The sequence below is a fragment of the Tamandua tetradactyla genome, chromosome 8 (genome assembly GCF_023851605.1).
Source record: "Tamandua tetradactyla isolate mTamTet1 chromosome 8, mTamTet1.pri, whole genome shotgun sequence".
Classification (NCBI taxonomy): domain Eukaryota; kingdom Metazoa; phylum Chordata; class Mammalia; order Pilosa; family Myrmecophagidae; genus Tamandua; species Tamandua tetradactyla.
In genome coordinates, this window is record NC_135334.1 from 88,990,772 (window position 1) to 89,016,889 (window position 26,118).

At 38.6% G+C, this 26,118-nt stretch overlaps 1 protein-coding gene across 2 annotated transcripts in view; it reads left to right on the top strand.

Annotated features, from left to right (window-relative positions):
• The first annotated feature begins 3,146 nt into the window (after positions 1–3,146).
• The window catches only part of FAR1 (fatty acyl-CoA reductase 1), a 112,663-nt gene continuing 89,691 nt past the window's right edge, over positions 3,147–26,118 (top strand). The window contains exon 1 of one of the 2 annotated variants that reach the window (XM_077114059.1): positions 3,147–3,603. The gene's annotated coding sequence lies outside the window, so the exon portion shown is untranslated. Of the gene's footprint in view, positions 3,604–23,133; positions 25,627–26,118 lie in introns of those variants that run through there. The other variant, XM_077114061.1, reaches the window with a different exon arrangement.

Genomic DNA, 26,118 nt, shown 5'->3' on the forward strand with positions numbered 1-26,118 from the left:
CTTAGGAATAAACTGTAATCTCTACCCTGTTCTCTGTTCTGGAAAATAACAGATTAGGGACTGTGCCAAATACAAACTTTACTTCCTTAAAGAGTCATAGCTTTGTATACTGTGACAATTTTTTAAACCAAGTTAAGGGTCACTGCCTGAGGTTTTCCCAGGTCAGGACCTTTGCTTGTAAATACATCTAGTAGGAGGAGGCTTTTCACTAGAAGCTCAAGGGTGTGCTGGTAATGACCTTAGAGACTCTAGGTACTGCTCTCAAAAAGAAAAAAGAAAGAAAAATCACTCAAAGAGCAGGAAATAGGTGAGTCAGTCTGTAGCTTATACCTCAGACATGTGATGTTACAAGCAACTGACAAACTAGTGATTCCCACTTCTGGGTAGCAGCAGCAGCTCTGTTTTGACTCATGTGTAAAGGGAGTGAATCCTAAAAGAAGGAAGGGAGATATGAAAAAGAAAAGAATAATCCCCAGGTCTCAGCGTTCTATTCAGTTGCTACTGTTCACAAATGAGATGCTAACAATGGCTAATGCCTCCCACATAAGAAGGGCAAAACAATAAGGATCTAATCAGATGTGGAAAGAAATTGGCCAGTAAGATGGTTTCTTCCTTTCACAATGATGCTTGCAAAACAGATGATATCAAAAGAAATGTTACAAGCATTGCTCTTCATAACACCTGTGTGCAAGGTAATACCACACACATCTTTATCAATAAACAGGGCCAGAGGAGACAACTAAGAACCAGAGTCAAAGGTTGGGACACCAAAGTGCTATAGAGGAACCAGGAATATAGCAGCTTCAATTTTGTTCCATTTAAATTAAAGCCGTTGAATATTTGAAGGTCTCATCATCTCTAGGTGAAAACCAAACTTATTTCATGGCTCTCTAAAACATTCAAAACAGTACCCGGTATTAACATACACTTATCTTTTACAGATAAGGAAAGGAAGCCACAAGGACTTATGCATATATACCCAAACTGGCAGTTGACGGAAACGTTAGAAACCTGACAGGATTTTACACTCTTAGGGTGATACTATTTTTCCTAAATTTTTTTCTTATTTGGCTTTACAAATATTTAAAAAACAAAACCATTCCAGATGTCATAATTAGGTGCACAGCAAGATAGAGATCACAAAATGAACTGCAGAGAATAACTGCACTCACTGTTACGAGTGTCAAGAGAATTTTGCTCATTTAAGAATGTTGTCTGAAACTTGTTGTATGCCTGCAAAGTGAAAAATGTTCTCTGATCATTCAGATGCATTCTAGATAGCTGTGATGAGCTCTCCACTGCAACTACAAAAAAAGTTGTTCCCTTTAGTGTTGTCAAAATAAATATTTTAAATGTGAAATAGCTAATTTCAAATTGTTCACACTCTCCATTGTCAAGAAATCTGTAAAGATAAAGCATGGTGAAAATAATTATTAATTCAATGAATTCTATGTGTCATAAGTATACATTTTTATGATAGGTGTGGTGGGGAATACAATGATGTATAAGGACAAGGCATGATGACTTGATCTTGTTTTGGAGGCAAATGTAGCACAGCAGAAAGATAATGGGGTTTGGCATCAAACAGACGGAATCCCACCTCTGCTACCTAACAGCTTTGTGACTTTGGGCAAGTTTCTTGTTTTACTGAATCTCATCTTCTACAAAGTTCAGATTAATATATGAATACTTGTTAAGGGTTGTTGTGAGGATAGAGTGAAACACCTCAACAAAATTATGCTTAATATTTTCTATTCACAGACAAATTTAACATGAGTTAGAAAAAGACATGCCACAAGCAAGGTATTTCCTCAGAGCAGGAAGAGGTGGCATTTACTTGACTAACTTTGTCGTTTTTAAGAAATCATAAAATTCCGTGGGACGGATAAATAGCTACAACTACATTAAAGCAGGAGCCATTTGGGTGTTATCCCGATGCATTTTCTCAATTATATACGGTATCTCCCTTTAGTCTGGAAACTCTCGGTTAATTCACTTTCACTTACAGCACAAGAGTGCTTCTACAGCATGTATCAAAAGCATACAAAGATGTTCACACTTGAATAAAATTATAATGCAGTTGATTCCAATATATAGCAAACCAACTTTACCAAACCCTGGTGGCTATTTCAGAATTTTGCTACTGGACTGGATTCTCATACTTCTTGCATTAGTGGAATGTGTCATCCTTGAGCGTAAGCAGCTGTGTTTGCTTTGCATTCTGTACTCCCTCCCAGAAATGATTTTATACCTAATTCTGGACTGTGAACCTCTGGAGGGTAGAAGCTATGGTATTCAATTAAAATTTCCTGGGTTCACAGTTTAAGTCTGCACAAAGTTGGCAGCTCCGTCAGCTTTTCTATTTTTCAGTTGGGGGCAGCTCTAAGAGTTATTTCGTGCTACTAACAGGGCCAGGCACTCAAACAAGCCGTAAATCCCTAAAGAAAAATCACTCTGACCCATCCTGGACCATCTTCAAATTACACAGCTGTGTGCCAGGAGCTTTCATTCATTTTAAAATCTCACAATCCTTATTTTAATCTTAAAGCTTAGTGTATATAGAGTGCACTACTCTTAAGTGTACAGTTCGATGAAGTTTTACGTTTGTATACACCCCTGAAACGATAATCCAGATCAAGATACAAAACGCTTCCTGCTCCCATTAGGTTCCCAGTGAACACTACCCCATCTCCCAGAGGTAATCACTAGTCTAACTTCTCTCACCACCAATAATTTTGTACGAAATTATTTTGGAGGAAGTGGAAGATGGAATGATTTGGCCCAGTTTGAGGAGGTGGACCAAACCCTGGTTGGGTTCCCTCCCTACCAAGCACCCCGCGGGAGTGCTAGGTGTCTAGACAGAGACAGCGCCGCTATCCTAGACCAGAATCAGTCCCACCAAACTGGTCGTTTTCTGTGTGGGTCCCTCATATTCAGCAATGGCCGGAAGGCCCTCAGGCCCCACCAAAAGGCGCGCGGGGCCCCACGTAGGCAGTATACGAGAACGCCACAATGGCCGCCGGGAAATCTCTAGCGCCGACCTCGCCCCATCCACCCCACCTTTCAAGTGGACGCCTCTCCCGCGCGAATGGCAGCCGGGCGTGGCCCTGGGCGCGACCTGTCACGTCGCCAGCAGCCAAAAGGGGCGGTCCGAAGCGGGGGATGTGGGGCGCGCACCCATTGGCTGGGCTTTCTCCCGCGGGTCAGCCGGCCGCAGACCCCACCTCCCGGTCCTCTCTCTGCGCCCCCATTGGCTGTTCGCATCCCACCGGCCCTCGCTCCCGCCTCCTCCCTCCCAGATGGAAACAGAGTTGGGGGGTGGGAGGCCAAAGCGGGAGGAAGGTGAGCGGTACTCCTGGTAAGGGGGCGCAAGAGAGCCAATCAGGTCTACACTTGGAAAAGAGGCGCCGCGCCAGCCAGTCACAACCCGAGGTCTGGGTCGGAGCTAGCTGACGCGCGTGAGGGGCTCAGCCAATGGGCGTTCCGCTGTCCGTCCGCTCTTCAGCTGCGGTCGCAGGCGGTGAAAAAGCGAGTGAGGGAACGCGACCGCGGAGCCATCACTGGACGTCTAGGGGAAAGCGAAGCCCGAGCGTCTCTGTTTAGGTGAGAGGCAGAGTCGCGGGTTGGAGATGCCGGTCTTCTCTCCCGGCCTGGTCAGCTGTTGCCGCTGCCCGAGCAGATGCCGCAGGCCGGGCCGAGGCGGGGGCGAAGACCCGCCGCGGGGCCCTCGCCCCTACTCCTGTTCCCGCAGCGCGGGGGGCGCTGGCTTCAGCCCGTCGGTCTCCGCGCGGCTTGGACTGGTCGCCGCCCTCTAGAGGCCTGGGACCACAAACGGGAACGTAGGCAAGGGCCTGGTTTGCAGCCGAGGAGCCCGGGGGCGCCGCCTGGGGTGGGGAGGCCGCGTAGTTGGCGGAGGTGAGGCAGGTTAAGTTAACGGAGGAACGACCTCGGGTGCTCGAGGATGGGAGCAAAAAGAGGACTGTGATGGGAGGATTCCGGATCTATGGAGGAAGAAAGTGAAGGGAAAAGGGTGATGCTCAGGAAGAGTCCCTGGAGAGTAGGTGCAGAGCCGGGGTGTATGTTGGCCCCTTGGAAACAGGAATTGAAAGGGGATGTGAGGCATCGCTGGGTGGGAATGAAGGAAGGACAGGCTTGGGTTTTGAAGGTTAAGGACTCTGGGCAAATTGGGACCCGTGGTTCCGGAGTAAGAGGCACCCAATGAAATCATAAGGTGACTGAAAAGAGAAGATTTTAGGTGAAGTGTGAACGGAGGTTGTTTGACTAGAAGGCGTTAGTTGGCCAGGAGAAAGTATACAGGAAACAAACGGGATAGATATATGTGTGGCTGCTGAAGGGTGTGGATCTTTTGTGAGTAGGTGAGCAAGTACAGGTGACCGTTTTGTAAGGTGCAGAGACAGGACGTCTCAGGTAGGAGTCAGTCAGCCTCGAGAAGGGCCAAACAAGCAGACTTGTTAAGTCTCACTACTGATCGCCGCGCCCCCCACCCTCCAGGTACCGCGTGACAATCCTTCTAATTGTTTTGCCTCGGCAGCGAACTCTCAGAACTAATGGCAGAAGCATGATTTGATTTTGAGCTGATGGCAGTGAGGAATTTCTTAGAGGAATTTCTTAATATTTTAATTTAAAAAACGAGAATGTGTTGGGTTTAAAGTCAACATCAATACATACTTTCAGAAAATTTTCCCTGTAGGGGTGTTTCTCGCTGATCTTGTTGGGCTTTTGTAATATATGCATGAAATGATGCAAACTCTCTTACTGTAACACAAGCGAGAATTATTAGCTTATAGGTACAGTTCTGTTACTATATAGGTTCAACTATTTTGATGTAGTGAAACTTGACTATGTATCATGCATGCATGGCTGGAAAATTTTTCTCAGTTCCTAAGAGAGTTTGATAGCTTATTAGCATCAAAATTCTTTTCACTTAGAGGAAAGAAAGAGGTGATGTGTGTGTATCACTGCTCTACTTATTTGAAGCTTTCAGGATTTTTATTTGTGGGATGTGGGTGGAGGTTAGGGGTAGAAAAGAGATAGTGGGAAGAAAGTGGTCCACTGCCATATTTCTGGTAGATTTAAGTGGGAGGAGGTGATGGATGGACATTGAGGTGTAATTTGTTTAAGGATAGGACGAGAGGGTTGTGAAGAATTAAACACTTTTCGACAAATGTAAACTAACATAGTGCTAAGGACAGAAACTAAAGAGGGTATTTGTTGTATATGGGATGTTTTCTTATAAGCAGATCAGAAAGCATTATAACTAATTGGCTGTTCTTTAGGATGCAGAAATAATTTTATGGGAATAATTTCTTGGTAATGCTATTCACTGTGATCCCATTTTACCCCTACTATAACCAACTCAGAGCAGAGAAGTCTAGTTAATCAGAGAAGGTTTTGAACTAAGAGTTGGGGCACCCAACTTATTGGAAGACGAGAGAATGCCATTCCAGTGTTTTGGTGATGGTATAAGAAGCTGGACAAGAATAACAAACTAAAAACAAATTTTTTTTTAAAGGGAGGTTGCAGATTTGAATGAGGATAAATTAGGAGTGTAAAAATCAACTTAAGTCCATTGTAGGTATAACCTGTAGTCCTATATGATGGGTAGTAGAAAAGAATTTGAACAGTTGATAGTGGATTGAAGATAGGCAGTAAAGGAAGATCACAAAAATATAAATTTTGATATAATAAGAGAATGTAGTGAAAATAAGTTGGGTTATTGAGGGGTAGATTTGGTGTCAACCATACATAGTAATTAGAAACATTTTTGAATCCTGAACTAGATTATGTTGATAATAGCACAGTTATTTTTCAGCTTTCCAAGCATCACCTTATTTTAATTATCCCTGCTGTTTAGATGAAGGAACTGAGAGAGATTTAATTTGCCTAAAGTCACACAGCTAAGTGACAGAGTCAATATCAACTATGTCATGTTTACTGAGCATTTACTTGATTTTTGGTTTTGTTACAACTTGATGTATTACTTTAGGCAAGTCATTTTCCCTCTCTGGGCGTTAATTTGTGTGCTAAGTGCTGGGGATTCAAAGTTAACAAGAAAATCCAAAGGTTAGTCCTAAGCTATTTTTTTTTTTTTTAAGAGATCGTTGGGAGTTCATGGAAGAGGGCCAATGAAGAAAGAGAAAAAGAATAGCTGGAGAAATACTGAGGATAGGAAGAGTTTTAGGAAAAAAGAAATGGTCAGCAGCAAAGTATGTAGCTAAGAAGACTCAAAAGAACAAAAACTGAGGAGAAACCAGTGAGTTAAGGTGGGAAAAAAATAATGGAAATTTAGTTTCAGGAAAGCTGGAATGAAGATATTAAGATGTGAGCCAGTAGTTAATCATGTTTAATAGGAAGTACTTTATACAAAATTCAGTATTTGGTATGATCGCAGTTATGGTCACATTCATAGGAAAAATGTTGGGTGTAGCCTAGTTGGTGAGATCATGGGTGGCTTAAAAATGCTTGTACCTTTTGTACTTTCCTCATTTTCTAAAATGAACATGTATTATTACATTTTTTTGGGAAAACTTTGAACTAAAATGGGTAAATAGGGAATATATTGGTTCTGTAGTTCCTCATTTTGGTGGATTTGTAATGGGCTTAGTTATTTTGATACAGTTTCAGTTCAGTAAGACAATATGATAGTACTGAATTTGTGTATTTAACTTAAATGTTTATAAATTCACTGTTGTTTTCTGTCCCCGATTTGAAGAGGAAAAGATGAATTTTAAGAATATAAGGTTTTCTTATCAAATAATTATGCTTGAGTAAGCTAGTAGAATTTACTCTAGGATCAGTATAGATTTATTCCAGTCTTACTGAGTGTGGACCTGAGATCAAACTTTGCTTTGTCTGATCAAAAAACTCATTCTTGTGAGGTAATTAGCAAGAAGGACTTATATTATTACGTACATTATTCAATATATTCAATGCTGTATTGATGAAAAATAATAAGGCTACGTGGCCTTAGTATTTAGTAACTATTTGTTATCTTAGAAGATGGAGCTCTTGCTATGTGTATTTGTTAACTTTCTGGCTCTAAATAAATGATAGTGATTTTTGTGTCTTACTGAAACTTTATATTATATTTTCTTGCTTTAAAGGTACATGTTTTCACATTTTACTGTTTTTTGAAATGAACATAGATTTTATAGTGTCTATTTCACAATATTTATGAAATGGATATTTTATGTCTTAAAGTCAGCTGTGTCTCAGAATTGAAAAAGTATGGTGTATGTATATGGTCTTTATGCCTCACTGTTTTATCAGTTTGTTGTGTGCAGTGCATTTTCTTCCTAGCCTTTTCTCCACCACCTTTCCTTTATTTATCCTATTACTTTCTTCTTTAGAACGGTATAATATAGAATTGAAGTATATATTAATAATAAAATAGCTCATCCTCTTTAATGAATATTATGGTATAGAAAAAAGTTATGATATAAAAAATTCACATTGAACTGTGAATCAGCAGATTTGAGTTTTAATTTTGGTTTTGTTACAGCTTGATGTGTAACTTTAGGCAAGTCACTTCCCCTCTTTAGGCTTTAATTTCTTCATCTGTAAAATGGAGGGGGGAGGGAAACTCTATCTTGAACAAAGCTGTATGCCCTCTTCCTAATTAAAAAAAATAGATATCTTAGAGCCCTTTCTTTAAATTTGTGTTTATTTCTTTTTACAATTCTTTTTCTTCATCTCCCTGTCCTCTCTCCCTACCCTTTTTGCTGTAGATCCTTGAGGGTACTGTCACATTTTTAATTTATTTGAGAAAATGAATTATTTTTGCTATGCTACCTTTAGCAAAACAGGAGATCTTAGAAAGTAGGTACACAATAAATTGTTGTTGATGATGTGTGTTTTATCTGTTAACAAAAAAGTCATTAAAGTGCCACTGAAAAGCTTTGAGATTTCATTGAAAGGTAGATCTGTCTAAAGGATAAAATGTGTTTAGTAAAGTTAAAAGTAAATTCATCTGCTTTGTACTAGGCATATGTACAAAGAAGAAAACTCATGGACCCTGTTTTTAAGAACTTCTCTGTTCTAGTAGGGGTGATTAACTTCTTGAACTTTGTATTATAAAAAAAATTGACATGTAAACAAAATACATTAATACTGCATTGCCAGTTTTAATAATTACCAGGTTGTGGTCAGTCTTGTTTCATCTCTACCACCACCAACTTTTCTCTCTTTTTCGAAGCAGATCTCTAGACATCTCTACCAGTTATTACCAGACAATGTGATAAGTGTAGCAATAGACTTATTAATCTAAGTGAGGTAGAAATTTGTACATACAAATATGTTTTCAGATGTGTGCACTATACCATCCTGAGCAAGAGAAATTCAATATAACAAGCTACTGTATAGCAGAGATAATATAATGGGGAGACTATACACATGTGAAACAGAATGTAGCAAGCAACACAGGCTCATGTGTCAATATTGGTGAAATCTCTCAAAGAGCATCAACCAGTTGCATTTCCCTCTCCCATAATTTTGACACTCCTTTTCTTTTTTATTTATTTATTTATTTTTTTTTATTAACGGAAAGAAAGAAAAAAAGAAAAGAGAAAAAAAAAGGAAATGAGCACAACATTTAGAAATCATACCGTTCTACATATGCACTCAGTAATTCTTAACATCATCACATAGATGCATGATCATCGTTTCTTAGTACATTTGCATCGGTTTAGAGGAACTGGCAACACAACAGAAAAAGATATAAAATGTTAATATAGAGAAAAGAAATAAAAGTAGTAATAATAGTAAAAAACAACAACAAAAAAACCCTGTAGCTCAGATGCAGCTTCATTCAGTGTTTTAACATGATTACTTTACAATTAGGTATTATTGTGCTGTCCATTTTTGAGTTTTTGTATCTAGTCCTGTTGCACAGTCTGTATCCCTTCCGCTCCAATTACCCATTATCTTACCCTGTTTCTAACTCCTGCTGGACTCTGTTACCAATGACATATTTCAAGTTTATTCTCGAATGTCCGTTCACATCAGTGGGACCATACAGTATTTGTCCTTTAGTTTTTGGCTGGACTCACTCAGCATAATATTCTCTAGGTCCATCCATGTTATTACATGCTTCATAAGTTTATCTTGTCTTAAAGCTGCATAATATTCCATCGTATGCATATACCACAGTTTATTTAGCCATTCTTCTGTTGATGGACATTTTGGTTGTTTCCATCTCTTTGCAATTATAAATAACGCTGCTATAAACATTGGTGTGCAAATGTCCATTTGTGTCTTTGCCCTTAAGTCCTTTGAGTAGATACCTAGCAATGGTATTGCTGGGTCGTATGGCAATTCTATATTCAGCTTTTTGAGGAACCGCCAAACTACCTTCCACAGTGGTTGCACCATTTGACATTCCCACCAACAGTGGATAAGTGTGCCTCTTTCTCCGCATCCTCTCCAGCACTTGTCATTTTCTGTTTTGTTGATAATGGCCATTCTGGTGGGTGTGAGATGATATCTCATTGTGGTTTTGATTTGCATTTCTCTAATGGCCAGGGACATTGAGCATCTCTTCATGTGCCTCTTGGCCATCCGTATTTCCTCTTCTGGTAGGTGTCTGTTCAATTCTTTTTCCCATTTTGTAATTGGGTTGGCTGTCTTTTTGTTGTTGAGTTGAACAATCTCTATATATTCTGGATACTAGACCTTTATCTGATATGTCATTTCCAAATATTGTTTCCCATTGTGTAGGCTGTCTTTCTACTTTCTTGATGAAGTTCTTTGATGCACAAAAGTGTTTAATTTTGAGGAGCTCCCATTTATTTATTTCTTTCTTCAGTGCCTTTGCTTTAGGTTTAAGGTCCATAAAACCACTTCCAGTTGTAAGATTCATAAGATATCTCCCTACATTTTCCTCTAACTGTTTTATGGTCTTAGACCTAATGTTTAGATCTTTGATCCATTTTGAGTTAACTTTTGTGTAGGGTGTGAGATATGGGTCTTCTTTCATTCTTTTGCATATGGATATCCAGTTCTCTAGGCACCATTTATTGAAGAGACTGTTCTGTCCCAGGTGAGTTGGCTTGACTGCCTTATCAAAGATCAAATGTCCATAGATGAGAGGGTCTATATCTGAGCACTCTATTCGATTCCATTGGTCGATATATCTATCTTTATGCCAATACCATGCTGTTTTGACCACTGTGGCTTCATAATATGCCTTAAAGTCCGGCATCGCGAGACCTCCAGCTTCCTTTTTTTTCCTCAAGATGTTTTTAGCAATTCGGGGCACCCTGCCCTTCCAGATAAATTTGCTTATTGGTTTTTCTAATTCTGAAAAATAAGTTGTTGGGATTTTGATTGGTATTGCATTGAATCTGTAGATCAGTTTAGGCAGGATTGACATCTTAATTATATTTAGTCTTCCAATCCATGAACACGGTATGCCCTTCCATCTATTTAGGTCTTCTGTGATTTCTTTTAGCAGTTTTTTGTAGTTTTCTTTATATAGGTTTTTTGTCTCTTTGGTTAAATTTATTCATAGGTATTTTATTCTTTTAGTTGCGATTGTAAATGGGATTCGTTTCTTGATTTTCCCCTCCGCTTGTTCATTACTAGTGTATAGAAAAGCTACAGATTTTTGAATGTTGATCTTGTAGCCTGCTACTTTGCTGTACTCATTTATTAGCTCTAGTAGTTTTGTTGTGGATTTTTCCGGGTTTTCGACATATAGTATCGTATCGTCTGCAAACAGTGATAGTTTTACTTCTTCCTTTCCAATTTTGATGCCTTGTATTTCTTTTTCTTGTCTAATTGCTTTGGCTAGAACTTCTAACACAATGTTGAATAATAGTGGTGATAGTGGACATCCTTGTCTTGTTCCTGATCTTAGGGGGAAAGTTTTCAATTTTTCCCCATTGAGGATGATATTAGCTGTGGGTTTTTCATATATTCCCTCTATCATTTTAAGGAAGTTCCCTTGTATTCCTATCTTTTGAAGTGTTTTCAACAGGAAAGGATGTTGAATCTTGTCAAATGCCTTCTCTGCATCAATTGAGATGATCATGTGATTTTTCTGCTTTGATTTGTTGATGTGGTGTATTACATTAATTGATTTTCTTATGTTGAACCATCCTTGCATACCTGGGATGAATCCTACTTGGTCATGATGTATGATTCTTTTAATGTGTTGTTGGATACGATTTGCTAGAATTTTATTGAGGATTTTTGCATCTATATTCATTAGAGAGATTGGTCTGTAGTTTTCTTTTTTTGTAATATCTTTGCCTGGTTTTGGTATGAGGGTGATGTTGGCTCCATAGAATGAATTAGGTAGTTTTCCCTCCACTTCGATTATTTTGAAGAGTTTGAGGAGAGTTGGTACTAAATCCTTCTGGAATGTTTGATAGAATTCACATGTGAAGCCGTCTGGTCCTGGACTTTTCTTTTTAGGGAGCTTTTGAATGACTAATTCAATCTCTTTACTTGTGATTGGTTTGTTGAGGTCATCTATGTCTTCTTGAGTCAAAGTTGGTTGTTCATGTCTTTCCAGGAACCCGTCCATTTCCTCTAAATTGTTGTATTTATTAGCGTAAAGTTGTTCATAGTATCCTGTTATTACCTCCTTTATTTCTGTGAGGTCAGTAGTTATGTCTCCTCTTCCATTTCTGATCTTATTTATTTGCATCCTCTCTCTTCTTCTTTTTGTCAGTCTTGCTAAGGGCCCATCAATCTTATTGATTTTCTCATAGAACCAACTTCTGGTCTTATTGATTTTCTCTATTGTTTTCATGTTTTCAATTTCATTTATTTCTGCTCTAATCTTTGTTATTTCTTTCCTTTTGCTTGCTTTGGGATTAGTTTGCTGTTCTTTCTCCAGTTCTTCCAAGTGGACAGTTAATTCCTGCATTTTTGCCTTTTCTTCTTTTCTGATAAAGGCATTTAGGGCAATAAATTTACCTCTTAGCACTGCCTTTGCTGCGTCCCATAAATTTTGATATGTTGTGTTTTCATTTTCATTCGCCTCGAGGTATTTACTAATTTCTCTTGCAATTTTTTCTTTGACCCACTTGTTGTTTAAGAGTGTGTTGTTGAGCCTCCATGTATTTGTGAATTTTCTGGCACTCCACCTATTATTGATTTCCAACTTCATTCCTTTATGATCCGAGAAAGTGTTGTGTATGATTTCAATCTTGTTAAATTTGTTAAGACTTGCTTTGTGACCCAGCATATGGTCTATCTTTGAGAATGATCCATGAGCACTTGAAAAAAAGGTGTATCCTGCTGTTGTGGGATGTAATGTCCTATAGATGTCTGTTAAGTCTAGCTCATTTATAGTAATATTCAGATTCTCTATTTCTTTATTGATCCTCTGTCTAGATGTTCTGTCCATTGATGAGAGTGGTGAATTGAAGTCTCCAACTATTATGGTATATGTGTCTATTTCCCTTTTCAGTGTTTGCAGTGTATTCCTCATGTATTTTGGGGCATTCTGGTTTGGTGCATAAATATTTATGATTGTTATGTCTTCTTGTTTAATTGTTCCTTTTATTAGTATATGGTGTCCTTCTTTGTCTCTTTTAACTGTTTTACATTTGAAGTCTAATTTGTTGGATATTAGTATAGCCACTCCTGCTCTTTTCTGGTTGTTATTTGCATGAAACATCTTTTCCCAACCTCTCACTTTCAACCTATATTTATCTTTGGGTCTAAGATGTGTTTCCTGTAGACAGCATATAGAAGGATCCTGTTTTTTAATCCATTCTGCCAGTCTATGTCTTTTAATTGGGGAATTCAGTCCATTGACATTTAGAGTTATTACTGTTTGGATAATATTTTCCTCTACCATTTTGCCTTTTGTATTATATATATCATATCTGACTTTCCTTCTTTCTACACTCTTCTCCATATCTCTCTCTTCTGTCTTTTTGTATCTGACTCTAGTGCTCCCTTTAGTATTTCTTGCAGAGCTGGTCTCTTGGTCACAAATTCCCTCAGTGACTTTTTGTCTGAGAATGTTTTAATTTCTCCCTCATTTTTGAAGGACAATTTTGCTGGATATAGGAGTCTTGGTTGGCAGTTTTTCTCTTTTAGTAACTTAAATATATCATCCCACTGTCTTCTAGCTTCCATGGTTTCTGCTGAGAAATCTACACATAGTCTTATTGGGTTTCCCTTGTATGTGATGGATTGCTTCTCTCTCGCTGCTTTCAAGATCTCTTTCTCCTTGTCCTCCGACATTCTAACTAATAAGTGTCTTGGGGAACGCCTATTTGGGTCTGATCTCTTTGGGGTGCGCTGCACTTCTTGGATCTGTAATTTTAGGTCTTTCATAAGAGTTGGGAAATTTTCAGTGATAATTTCTTCCATTAGTTTTTCTCCTCCTTTTCCCTTCTCTTCTCCTTCTGGGACACCCACAACACGTATATTTGTGCGGTTCATATTGTCCTTGAGTTCCCTGATACCCTGTTCGAATTTTTCCATTCTTTTCCGGATAGTTTCTGTTTCTTTTTGGAATTCAGATGTTGTATCCTCCAAATCACTAATTCTGTCTTCTGTCTCTTTAAATCTATCATTGTAGGTATCCATTGTTTTTTCCATCTTTTCTACTTTATCCTTCACTTCCATAAGCTCTGTGATTTGTTTTTTCAGTTTTTCTATTTCTTCTTTATGTTCAACCCATGTCTTCTTCATGTCCTCCCTCAATTTATCGATTTCGTTTTTGAAGAGGTTTTCCATTTCTGTTCGTATATTCAGCATTAGTTGTTTCAGCTCCTGTATCTCATTTGAACTCTTGGTTTGTTCTTTTGACTGGGCCATATTTTCAATTTTCTGAGCGTGATCCGTTATCTTCTGCTGGCGTCTGGGCATTTAGTCAGATTTCCCTGAGTGTTGGACCCCACAGATTGTAAGATTTTTCTGTGAAATCTCTGGGTTCTGTTTTTCTTATCCTGCCCAGTAGGTGGCGCTCGTGGCACACGTTTGTCTACGGGATCCACCAGTAAAAGTTGCTGTGGGTCCTTTAACTCTGGAAAACTCTTGCCGTAGGGGAGGTTTGGCAGCCGAAGCGTCTTGGAAGAGTGCCCGCCGGCCCGGGGGTCCGAACACGGGGAGGGTCGCCGGCCGCCGCAGCACGTGAGAGCGCCTGACCAAATTTCCTAGTCGGCCCGGGGCGCCAAGCGTGGCGGAAGGGTGCCAGCTGTCGCAGCCCGGGAGAGTGCACTGTTTCCATGCGGACCGGGGAGTCACGTGTTTGGAAGGGACCCCCTGGTCACCGTTTTCCGCAGTCTGGGGATTTCTGACCCAACTCTTTCAGTTGGTCCGGGGGGCCTCGCGTGGTGGGGACGCCAGCCGCCGCGGCTTGAGGGGACCGCCTGCCCAATTCTGCCAGCTGGCTTGGGAAGGAGGAAGGGAGGGACTCTGGCCGCTTGCTGTCCCGCCCAGGAAAGCCCGCGTCCCTCGGTGTTCTCACCGGAGCTGGTTCTCCCAGACAGTCAGCCGTTCCAGGATGGGGTACGCTGTCCCTTTGATTTCCATCGTGGCTCCGGGAGCTGCTCTGTGTTGTCTCCACTCCCCCAGTAGCTGTTCTGGAGGAGGAAAGGTGAGGGCGGCAAGGGTGTCGAGGCTGGTGGCGGAGGAGCCCGTGAAGGCGGAACAGGGCACCGTGGTGGTTGGAGAGCCGCTGGAGCAGGAGGGGGGAGAGAGAGGGGAGAAGGAGGGTGGGCGGGTCGGCTGCTGCGGGGCGTGGGCGCCGCGCGGCGGGCCGGCGGAGAAAGAGGGGGGAGAAGGAGGGCGGGCGGGCCAGCGGAGAAAGAGGGGAGAAGGAGGGCGGGCGGGTCGGCTGCTGCGGGGCGTGGGCGCCGCACGGTGGGCCGGCGGAGAAAGAGAGCGTGATACTCCTTTTCAACATGAAGAAATTAGAATGGTCGTTGCCAAAAGAATCGTAAGGATTGGGAGAAGGATCGAAGGAGAATGAGGAGTTGGCAATAGAAATGATAGGATTTAACAAATAGGTATGACTCCTGAATCATTGTATTGATATTTCTTTTTGGTCTCCAGTGTCTTAGAGCAGCTAAAAGGAAAAACCTAAAATTGTGGAACTTTAAATCCCACTTACCAAACTTTGAAATTTGTTTTATAACTTCTTGTTAAAATGTACTCTGAAATTTGTTTTTTTGTTTTTATGTTATATTTCTCAATAAAAAATATTTTAAAAATAAAACAAACTGGGCAAGTAATAGAAGAGAGGAGCAGAAAGAAGTTAAAAGCTAATTTTATTATTTTATGTAACATGATCATTAGATATCATTTAAAGAAATAGATGACTAAGGGTGTTACATAAAGATACATGTTTAATGGCAACCAGTGGTAAAAATCTAAATCTTCCCAAATATGAGAGGAGCTTGTTCTGCTTAGAACTTTGTATTATAAAAAAATTGCCAACATAAACAAAATACCATAACATTGCATTGCCAACTTTAATAATTATCAGAAGGAATGATGAGAAAGGGGGAAAATTCTACTTCCCCATGTGGAGAATTCCTGAGATTCTCACAAGCAGTGAAGACAACCAATTGAATAGGCTGAGCTCTCAATTTGTGGTTCATCCCTATGAAACTTATTTCTACAAAAGAGAAGTTAACCCTGCTTATAATTATGCCTCAGAGTCACCCCCAGAGAACCTCTTTTGTTGCTCAGATGTGGCCTCTCTCTCTCTCAGCCAACATGACAAGCAAACTCATTGCCCACCCCCTCTCTACATGGGACATGACTCCCTGGGGTGTAAATTTTCCTGGCAGCGTGGGACAGAAATCCTAGAATGAGCTGAAACTCAGCATCAAGGGATTATGAAAATCTTGACCAAAGGGGAAAGAAAGAAATGAGACAAAACAAAGTGTCAGTGGCTGAAAGATTTCAAACAGAGTTGAGAGGTTATCCTAAAGGTTATTCTTATGCATTATATAGATATCACTTTTTTAATTAAGGTATATTGGAGAGGCTGGAAGGCAGTACTTAAAAATGTAGAGTGGTGTTCCAGTAGCCATATTTCTTGAAGATGATTGTATAATGATAATAGCTTTTGCAGTGTGACTGTGTGATTGTGAAAACCTTGTATCTGATGCTCCTTTTATCTATGGTATGGACAGATGAGTGAAACATACGGATTAAAAATAAATAAATAATAGGGGGAACAAATGTTGAAATAAATTTATTAGATTGAAATGCTAGTGGTCAATGAAAAGGAATGGTAAGGGGTATAGAAAAAAAATAGGGAGAACAAAGGCTAAAATATATTGGGTGGTTGGAAATAGTAGCGGTCAGTGAGATGAAGGGCTATGGCGTATATGAATTTTTTTCTTTTTTCTTTTTATTTCTTTCTCTGAATTGATGCAAATTTTCTAAGAAATGATCATGGTGATGAATATACAACTATGTGATGATATTGTGAGTTATTGATTGTATACCAAGAATGGAGTGGTCATATGGTAAGAATGTTGGTGTTGTATGTTTTTATGTTTAAACTAAAATAAAAAAACAAAAACAAAAAATAATAATTACCCCAGAAAAGCCATGTTCTTCTAATCTGTTCCTGTGGATACGGACCTATTGTGGACAGTACCTTTTGATTAGGTTGTTTGCATGGGGATATGACCCACCAATACAAGGTGGATCTTAATTATCTTTACTGGAGTTCTTAATGAAAGGATAAAAGACATTTTGGAGAGTGCTCAGAGACAGAAATGCTCAAGAGGAACAAAAAAAAGGACACACAGAAGCCCCCAGACATTTTGGGGAGATGGGTCAGCAGACGTCACCATGTGTCTTCCCATGTGACAGAGGAACACCAGATGCCATTTGCCTTTCCTCAGAGTCAAGGTGTCTTTCTCGCCTTAATTTGGACATTTTTATTGCCTTAGAATTGCAAATTGTAACCTGATAAATCCCTTTTGTAAAAGCCAAAAAAAAAAAAGAAAAGAAAGATTGGGGTTACAGAGTATGAGAATCAGCATTATTTCTGAATGAAACTAGAATTTAGACAGGTGGAAACAGAGGAAGGAAAAACATTTTGGGGACAAAGTGAGGGTTTTCACATGGATAAAGCATGCAATCAGAAAAAAGCTAACTTTGGCTTCATAGGATAATTTGTATTTAAAACCACATTTATCTATATTTTTTAGACCCCTATGAGATGTTATTGGCATGCATAAAATTTATATCAATACTTGAGAAAAAATGCCAGTTGCTGTATTACAAATTAGAGTACACTGCTTTCTGAACATATCACTGTCCATGGTGAATTTTTGGCGCATTCGGTTAAAAAGCTTTTCAAATGTCTTAATCATAGGTATTGATGGATCCATTCTATCTAGAATGTGTGTATGTGTATTTGTTAAGATTATGTTGTATTTGTTAAGATTATGTTGTAATATTTAGTTTAGATCTATTCTTATCTTTTATGGGATGCTTTCCAGAATTGTCATGATGGTCAAGGATGAGAAATGGGCAAGGATGAAAAATCCTTGATTTTAAGGAATTCTTATTATTCTGTCTTATTTGAAGCATTCTGACTCAGAATAAAATCTTAAATATTAATACAGAGATTCTTAGACAAACGTCATGAACCTCTCCAAGCATCTCAAGCTTTTTATTCTGTCTTTTCAGAAAAATGCATGCACTTAATTTTTCATATAATTTCAGGTAGTTATTTAGACACTTAGCTCACTTAAACATCCTTGGTGGTGGTGGTGGTGAGATGTCTGTGGATCCTGGTTTAATAGCTCGTTATCTAATGCATAGGCAGAAAGCCCAATGTTAAAATTCAACTCAATTATATTTATGTGTATTGCTCACTTTTATGAACAAGTGTTTTCAATTAGGAGTGATAAAAATATAAAAAGTATACAAATGCGTAGTTGAAATAGAAGAGTTTTTAATTGGATTCTTTGAGAAAAACAAGCCGTTATCAGTTTTCTAAAAATGAAGGAATAATAGTTTTACTAAAGATTTTCGAGTAGCTTTATGATGCTATATATAATGGCTGCTCTCCAGCAAGAATTACCAGAAAGTAGATTATGTGGCTTAAGAATGAATAAATGCTTAAATACTGTGTGTTCAGAGGTAGAAGAAGAAAGTACTTTGACCTACATAAGCCTTAGGTAGTTAAGATCTCTGGAGGAAAGATTTGTTAAAGCATTTTGAGGTTCATATCTGTGTTGAAAGACCTCATAGAAGTACCACAGGAATTTAGAAGGGTGTATTTGGATCTCAGTGGAGCCCTGAGATTATTTGTGCTCATCATCCACATAGTTTGAAGGGTGATTCTATGTAAGTTTCTTAAAAATACGTGATTTTTAAAACCTTGTGGATTTCGCTTAAAAATGATTATTGGCATAAGCAGAAGCATCAGGAGATAAGAAAATAAGAATTAGTGATAGGACACGAGTTTGCAGAGCTGTGTATAGACTGTTGAAGACCAGTGAATATTAGGTGTACTGCTTAAAATGATGATAACCCTTGTGACCTTTTGGAGCTAATATTTCTCTAGAGAATCTAATATATTACAAAGAAGTATCTTATAGACTTTGAGAGCCAGAAGAGGATTTAACAAATAATCGGTGATGTGGCCTCCTCTTCAATTAATTTTATGAATGACCAGAGAGGTTAACTGGTTTATCCAAGGTCAGTTGGTTAGTGGCAGTCCCAGTATTTTGGTTTATTCATTACTCTATTTAATTTTTGATATGTTTGTTGTGCTATTTTGGCTATTTTTTTCATTCTGGATCAGTATGTGAAGAAGGAGGTATCTTAATACTAGGATTTTTAGCACCGTGACTTTGATTCTTAATCAGTAAATTGACTAAGATTTCCCATGAGTTTGTATGTCCTAATGTTTTTACTTTGCTATTCATATTTTCATCCCAACTTTAACACAATAATGCAAGGTTTCAAGGATTATTGGGGTGGGTTTCTTAAGAGCTCAAATTAATATCACAGTGGAAACATATTAAGAATCCAGAAAGTCATAGACACTTCCCTCTTGGTTTCTATTATATTTCTATTAATATGAGAATTAAAGTTTTTATTTTTTGCTGGACCATAGGAGGAGCGGTGCTTTGCTGAAGACTTCAGAGATAGGTTTATTTTATGAGCTCCCCCTCTCCCCCCAATCTTTCTGATCTGATCCCTGCCTGACTGTGTTTAGTTGCAGACTGTTTTTTTGAATCTGGCAAAATTTTAAAGATACAACAGGAAAAGACTTGAGAGTTTATTTATGGTAGTCGTTTTAAGACATTGTCTGGAAGCTATCCCTTCCCACTCAGCTTCCCATTCCATTGAGAGACTGAAAGGATCATTGACAACTAAGTTCAGAGAAATTACTAGTTCCAGGATTGGCCCTGACCCAGTCTGTATGCCATGTGGTTGGTATGGGCAAGGTGGCCAACGAGAAAGCCTGAGAAGAGCTGGGAATGGAAGCATCTAAGTAGGGGACTTTGAATGTGACCCCATAGGCAGCATGAGGATCCTTAGAACAGTGGCTCCCAAGTTTTTCTTCTTTTTTACACATGCTGAGGAGCAGGTTGAGATGGTTGGCACACATACTATGTGTTCAAACTACTTTCTTTTCCACAAGAGGGTGCCTGTGCAGCAGGGATGGTTGTATTGCTGAAGTTGGCCTTTCACCTTTTAGTAATTGCTTTACTACCTCCCTCTTCCACTGCATTCTGCCTAAATAGATCAAACTTAGATCATTTTGGACTGAAATTTACGACACCTAAAGTCAGGAGACCAGAGTTCTGGTCTTGTTGCTGCCTCTCCCTTGCTGCGTGGCCTCATCCATGTTGTTTAACCTTTCTGAGTCTTCATTTCACCTCCTTAAAATGAATATGTTGGACCCTTTCTGGCTCTGAATCAGTGTTTTTCTTGAAATATGGAAGAAATAAAAGACACATTCCTTGAGGAACATTGAACCTAGCTGAGGAAATGGTCTTTGCACCCATGCAAGAGGGAACCTTTGAAGATAGGACTTATTAAGAAAGAATTCTGCAATTCTCTGCTCAGTGAAGTCCTGTAAGACTGCAGAGAATGATTTACAGAGTAAGGAAGCCTGACTGGCCCTGGGGAGCAGGTACATGCAGTTACTCATTACTTTATTTAATTTTTGATATGTTTGTTGTGCTATTTTGGCGATTTTTTTCATTCTGGATCAGTACTTGAAGAAGAAGGTATCTTAGTACTAGGATTTTTAGCTTATGGGTGTGGATGACTCTTCTCAGCCACCCACTGGGGTTGGGATTGCTGGGGGGGGATCTCAGCTATCCCACTAGGGTTGGGACTGCTTGCAAAGAGGTAGTGCAGTGGGACAGCATTGCCTGGCCCTTGACTTGGCTCATCCCTTAGCTCAGTAATTCCCACTTTTTAGTGGAATAATAGCAATTGTGAGTGTATAAGCATTATTGGGGGAGAGGGATTTTCTTCAACAGTAGGAATATGGATGGTTCCTAATTAAGTCATAAATCATACAACAAATTTGTCTTAAAAGTCTAGAATAGAAAACTGTTGGCACCAAATCTGTGTTCTGCAATTGTATAATACATCCTCTACAATAAAACAACTAAAATTAATGGTACTTTTTAATTAAAAAGCAAAAATAATGATAATTAAATTCATTGACAGTGAGTATCCCTCTTGAAAATAACATATTTCTAGCTTTAAGTGTGTATATGTGGTAGGAGCTTTGCAGCATTGTCAATTGCAACACCCAGGATTTGGGGGTCCATTCTAATATTCCAAGTTTTGCATCTCTTAATAAGCAGTCTGATAGTTTATTCCTAAGTAAACTTTTGAACTAATAGAAGATCATTCTTTTTAAATCATTTGTAGTCTATCAGGAGGTTTGGACCATTTTTGGAAAATCATTACTTTAGAAGGCTGATAAGGTAATCAGTAAGTGTTTATGAGCATTGTTTTCTTAGTGTGGGGAAATTTGTGAAGGGCTTTGTTTAAACAATCCAGTGGATTTCTTTACCTCAGGACATTTTGTAGTCTTTTATATGCTAATGTACTTTGTTAATAATCTGATTCAGGATAAAGTATACAGTTTCCTAGTTCCATTTACACCCTTTGGCAAATGTTACCTTAGAGGACTGGAGCCTGTTAGGCCTGTTAGAGGTTTGATTTTGAGAACAGTTTCTAAAAGCTGCATAAGAACATGACAGAAGAGAAATAGAAAGGAAATGCAGCATGCATATGAAGCAGAAATTGCAGAGTACTTTTCTGCAGTTAGGGTCCAAGTCATTTGCTATAATAATCAGACTGAGTCTTAATCACTTCTGTAACCAGCAAAATGACCCCATATTGTTTTTGTTTTATTTTCCCCCCATATCATTTTGATTCTATCAGTTTGTTCAGTGAGATGCTAATCTTCGTGAATAGGCTTCAGTAGTTTAAGACCACAGCTATGCAGAGAACATAATTTGCCACAGCCATTTTTATATAAACCTGTATGTAATCTTTGTACTGTTCAGGGTAAAGTTGTTATATTTTCCTTTAACATCAATTTTACTCAGAAATTTGAAATATTTTTATATTAAACTTAGATCTATTGTGGTATGAATTTCTCAGCAAAATGAGATACTTTAACTTCCTCTGCTGTGTTGGAAACGTTTGAGAAGTTCTACCTTTGGGAGTATACTTAAAATATTAGTATGCCTTTTTGCATTGAAACACTGTGTTTCACTTTTTTAAGTCTGGAAGTATTAAGATAAAAATTTCATGTCTTAATATGACATCATTTTATTAAAGAGAGGAGAGACCATAGCACAATAGTTTAAAAAAGTGTGATTATGGAAATTACTTTTTAAAAATTGTTTTCTGAGCTGAATATGGTTTCAAAAGCAGTGGAGTTGGCCTTCCCACACTCACCCTGAAATGTTTACTTTTTTGTTAGTTTGTATACCTTCCCCTGTTCGTTTTATTATTTCAAGTTATGTGATAACAGGGACAAAGATGGAAACAGTCTCTGCCTTCTTCTGTAGGTTTTACAGTAGACAAGTTACCCTGCTGTTGGTTCAGACTTTGAGGACAGAAACAAAAACAAATGAAAAATGGGTATTACTGAAAAAAAGTAAATTTTCTTAACAGAAAATGTTAATGGCATATAATTGACGTTTTTTCCCTTTTTAATGGAGTAGAACTTGAGTTTTTTTGTGTGTGTGTGGTTTAAATCTGACTTTGGGGCCTTTGGCGTGTGGCCCACTCTTTTTTTAAAAATTTTTATTAATAAAACCAGTCGACATACAGTATGAACATTCTTTTTTTTTTTTTTTTTTTTTTTTTAAAGGAAGGAAAGAAAGACAGAGAAGGAAGGAAGGATGGAAGGAAGGAAGGGAGGAAGAAAGGGAAACATTTTCTTATTTTTTATTATATTTTGTTTGTTTGTCCGTTTTTTGTTACATGGGCTGGGGCCGGGAATCGAACCGGGGTCCTCCGGCATGGCAGGCAAGCACTCTTGCCCGCTGAGCCACCGCGGCCCGCCCTGAACATTCTTTTTATTCATCACATAATTGTATATTCATCATCATGATCATTTCTTAGAACATTTGCCTCAATTCAGAAAAAGAAAACAGAAAAAAAATTCATACATACTATACCCCTTACCCCTCCCTTTCATTGATCACTAGCATTTCGATCTAAATTTATTTTAACATTTGTTCCCCCTATTATTTATTTTAATTCCATATGTTTTATTCATCTGTTGATAAGGTAGACAAAAGAAGCATCAGACACAAGGTTTTCACAATCACACAGTCACGTTGTGAAAGCTATCATTATACAATCATCTTCAAGAAACAGGGCTATTGGAACACAGCTCTACATTTTTAGGCACTTCCCTCCAGCCTCCCTGTTACACCTTAACTAAAAAGGTGATATCTATTTAATGTGTAAACCTCCAGGATAACCTCTAGACAGTTTGGAATCTCTCAGCCATTGACACTTTATTTTGTCTCATTTCTCTCTTCCCCCTTTTGGTCTAGAAGTTTTCTCAATCTCTTGGTACTGAGTCCCAGCTAATTCTAGAATTTCTGTCCCACATTGCCAGGAAGGTCCACATCCCTGGGAGTCATGTCCCACGTAGAGAGGGGGGAGGGCAGTCAGTTTGCTTGTTGTGTTGGCTGAGAGAGAGAGAAAGCGGCCCACTCTTAATGCTGAATCTTTTCTTGGATGCCCTTTTGTGTGCTCCTCATTGACTGCCCTCTTGCTCTGGGGACCTTCTATTGTTTCATTTCTTCTGTGGCATTCACATGATCCACAGTAAAACTTTTTTCACAAAGCTCTGCAAGGAGAAGCCACTTCCACTTCAGCTGTCTTTTTCTGTTCGGCCATTAAAGGCTTCTCTGGATAGTCTTATTGTCTTTTGACAGTTCCAGGCTACATAACACTGAGGCGCAGAGGTCAAACTTTCTTCAGTTGATTTCTTAAAGCCTTCACTTTGTTTAAGGTGGGGTGTGAGTACTCTCTGACCTTCCTGTCATGCCAGAGATGAGGGTTCGATTCCTGGTGCCTTGGTTCAAGAAGGCCGATGACAATCGACATTTCTCTCTCAGCTGGAAGGGCACATGGCAAACATGAAGGTGTCTGCTGGTTTTCACGTGGCTCTACCAAAAGGCAGAACTTGAGTTTTTAAGGTGTCATTGTGTTTAATTTTTTTACATCAGTCAAAGGAATTCTGAATCTGATTTTTCCCAATGTCTTATTTTCCGTGAGCATAAAATCTTAGGGCCGTTTTAATTCTTGCCAAAATGCCATGCTTATTGAGCAACAGAAGTATACCAAATAGTTGTGTAGTGGTCTAAGAACTAATTAACTTATTTAGATTTCTTACTACATGAAATACCTTGGACACTGGGGAAAATAGGATACAGAGAGTTAAATATTGGTATATCAGTGCCTGTGTAGGCAAACAGAGTGGCCATTGTATCTACTTCAATGGGTGCTCACAGCAGTTCTGGACACTAGCATCCTTTATTGAAAGAAGAAATGTTAACCAAGATGTTAGAGCTATTCTGTTGTTTGTGGAAAAATGCTTTATAAGCCTTTACTTTTGAAAAAGTGAAAAAGGAACCCACTTTCTTATCAGCTTGAATCCAGTAAATAGTTCATATAACTTGAGTTTGTATTTGACCCTTGATTTGTTTCTTAAATATTTAGTTTCCAGCTTATTTTCAGAGGAGTTTTTCTTTTCTATTGAGTCTTAATCGAAACACTTAAATAAGTAGAGATACAAGAATTACCAATATAGAGAAAAGACGCTAGACCAGTTATTCTAGTACACTTCCAAATGGGGATCTATCAGAAAATCTTAAAAGAAAGTGTATATACTTAGCTCTAAGGTAAGACTTCTTCATAGTCTTAACTAAAATGAATTGGCATGCTTTTGGCTAGATTTGTGTCAACTACAAGTGGTAATACATTGCTAAGAAGTTAACATTTAATTGAACATGGAAAATGAAATTCAGTAAATGAAGCTGTTGGATAACAAAATATTTCTAAGTTTGAGGTGGGACATTTTTTTAAAGGAGAGATTAAAAAATACATAACAAGGAACAACTCTTTGTTGTTCTTTAGCCCCATGAAAAAGGTTCAACATGGGTTTTATTGGTTGACAGTATCAAGAGTAAGAACCAGTTACTTTACTTGATGCTACTTGTGGTGACCTGTATTTTCTAGAGTTGGTTGCAACAATCTCTCCCATCCCACGTGATCTTCTTTCAGAGTGAAACTTGACTCAGATCCCATGATGAGGTGGGGTCAATATCCCTTCCCCTTGAATTTGGATAGTCGTGTGAATCACTTGTAAACTGTAGTATGTAGCAAAATTATTCTGTATGACTTCCAAGGCTAGGTCAGAAAAGGTGAGAGACACTCTACCTAGCTCACTGAATATTGGCCTTTAGCAGCTTTGTAGCAGTCTGACTAGCTTGGGGCTGCCAAAACGTAAGGAAGTTTCAACTACCTCATGTGGAGAGACCACATGAAGATGCTGTAAGATCTGGAGCTAGAACTGCTTGGTGGAGAGCTTCCCAAATTGCTAACTCACAGAAATTGTGAAAGATAATAAAATGATTATTATTGTTTTTAAGACGTTAAATTTTGGAATGATTTTGTTATGTAGCAATAGACAACCTGAGCACTTCTTTTTCCTAATGCTATTCCTATAGACTGAATTTGGACAATTACAGATGTACAGTCAGGAATACATCCTGAGAATTTGTTCTGGGATCTGAATGTTTGCCTTATTTTGATCTTTTACCTTTGGTATATCAAACTTTTTTTTACCATTCTTTCCTCTATCCATTTGGAAAAGCAATTCCTCCCCCAAGTGTTCAGTAGAGTGTATTTTAGTAATTGTCTCATGCATGCTAGAAAGGGTCCTTAATATATTATGACATAAGAATATATGCATCATCTTCAGAAAGCCTTTTGCCCTGTACTTTCTGTTACTATGATATTTGGCCTCAAGGCAGCTTGGTATAATTATGTTTTAATCATTTACACATTTTATTCCAGATTAGATATTTTTAGAGAGTTTTTTTTTTTTTTGGTATGCTATATGGTGAGAGTCACATTTCGTTCTTTTTCCATGTGAGTATCCCCTTATGCAGCACCATTTGCTGAATTCTTGTTTGTTTGGTTTTTCATTTGCTTGCTTGTTTATTTATTTGGGAAGTATATGGTCTGAGAATCAAACCCGGGTCTCCCACATGGCAGGTGAAAATTCTACCACAGAACTACCTTTGCACCCCCCTTTAGAGAGATTTTAATTGGTACCCATGAAGCCCTTTTCTCTGCATTTCCTGCCCCAACATACACAAGCATAAGTACACAAACCACTTGGAATTAGTTTTTAAGTGTAGGTTCATTGGCCCCTTTGATAATCTGAAAAAAGCAGTGGATTCTCCCCCTAGAAAAATATGCAAGTGTGTATGCATCTGTATACTTTTACGTACACACACACACAGACTCCCTCCCAACGATATTTTGCATATGACTTTAATATATTCTTGGAGCCCATTTATGAACTCTGATTTAGAGAGTTATTAATTCCTTTCTGTAGAGATACCTAATCCCTATTAC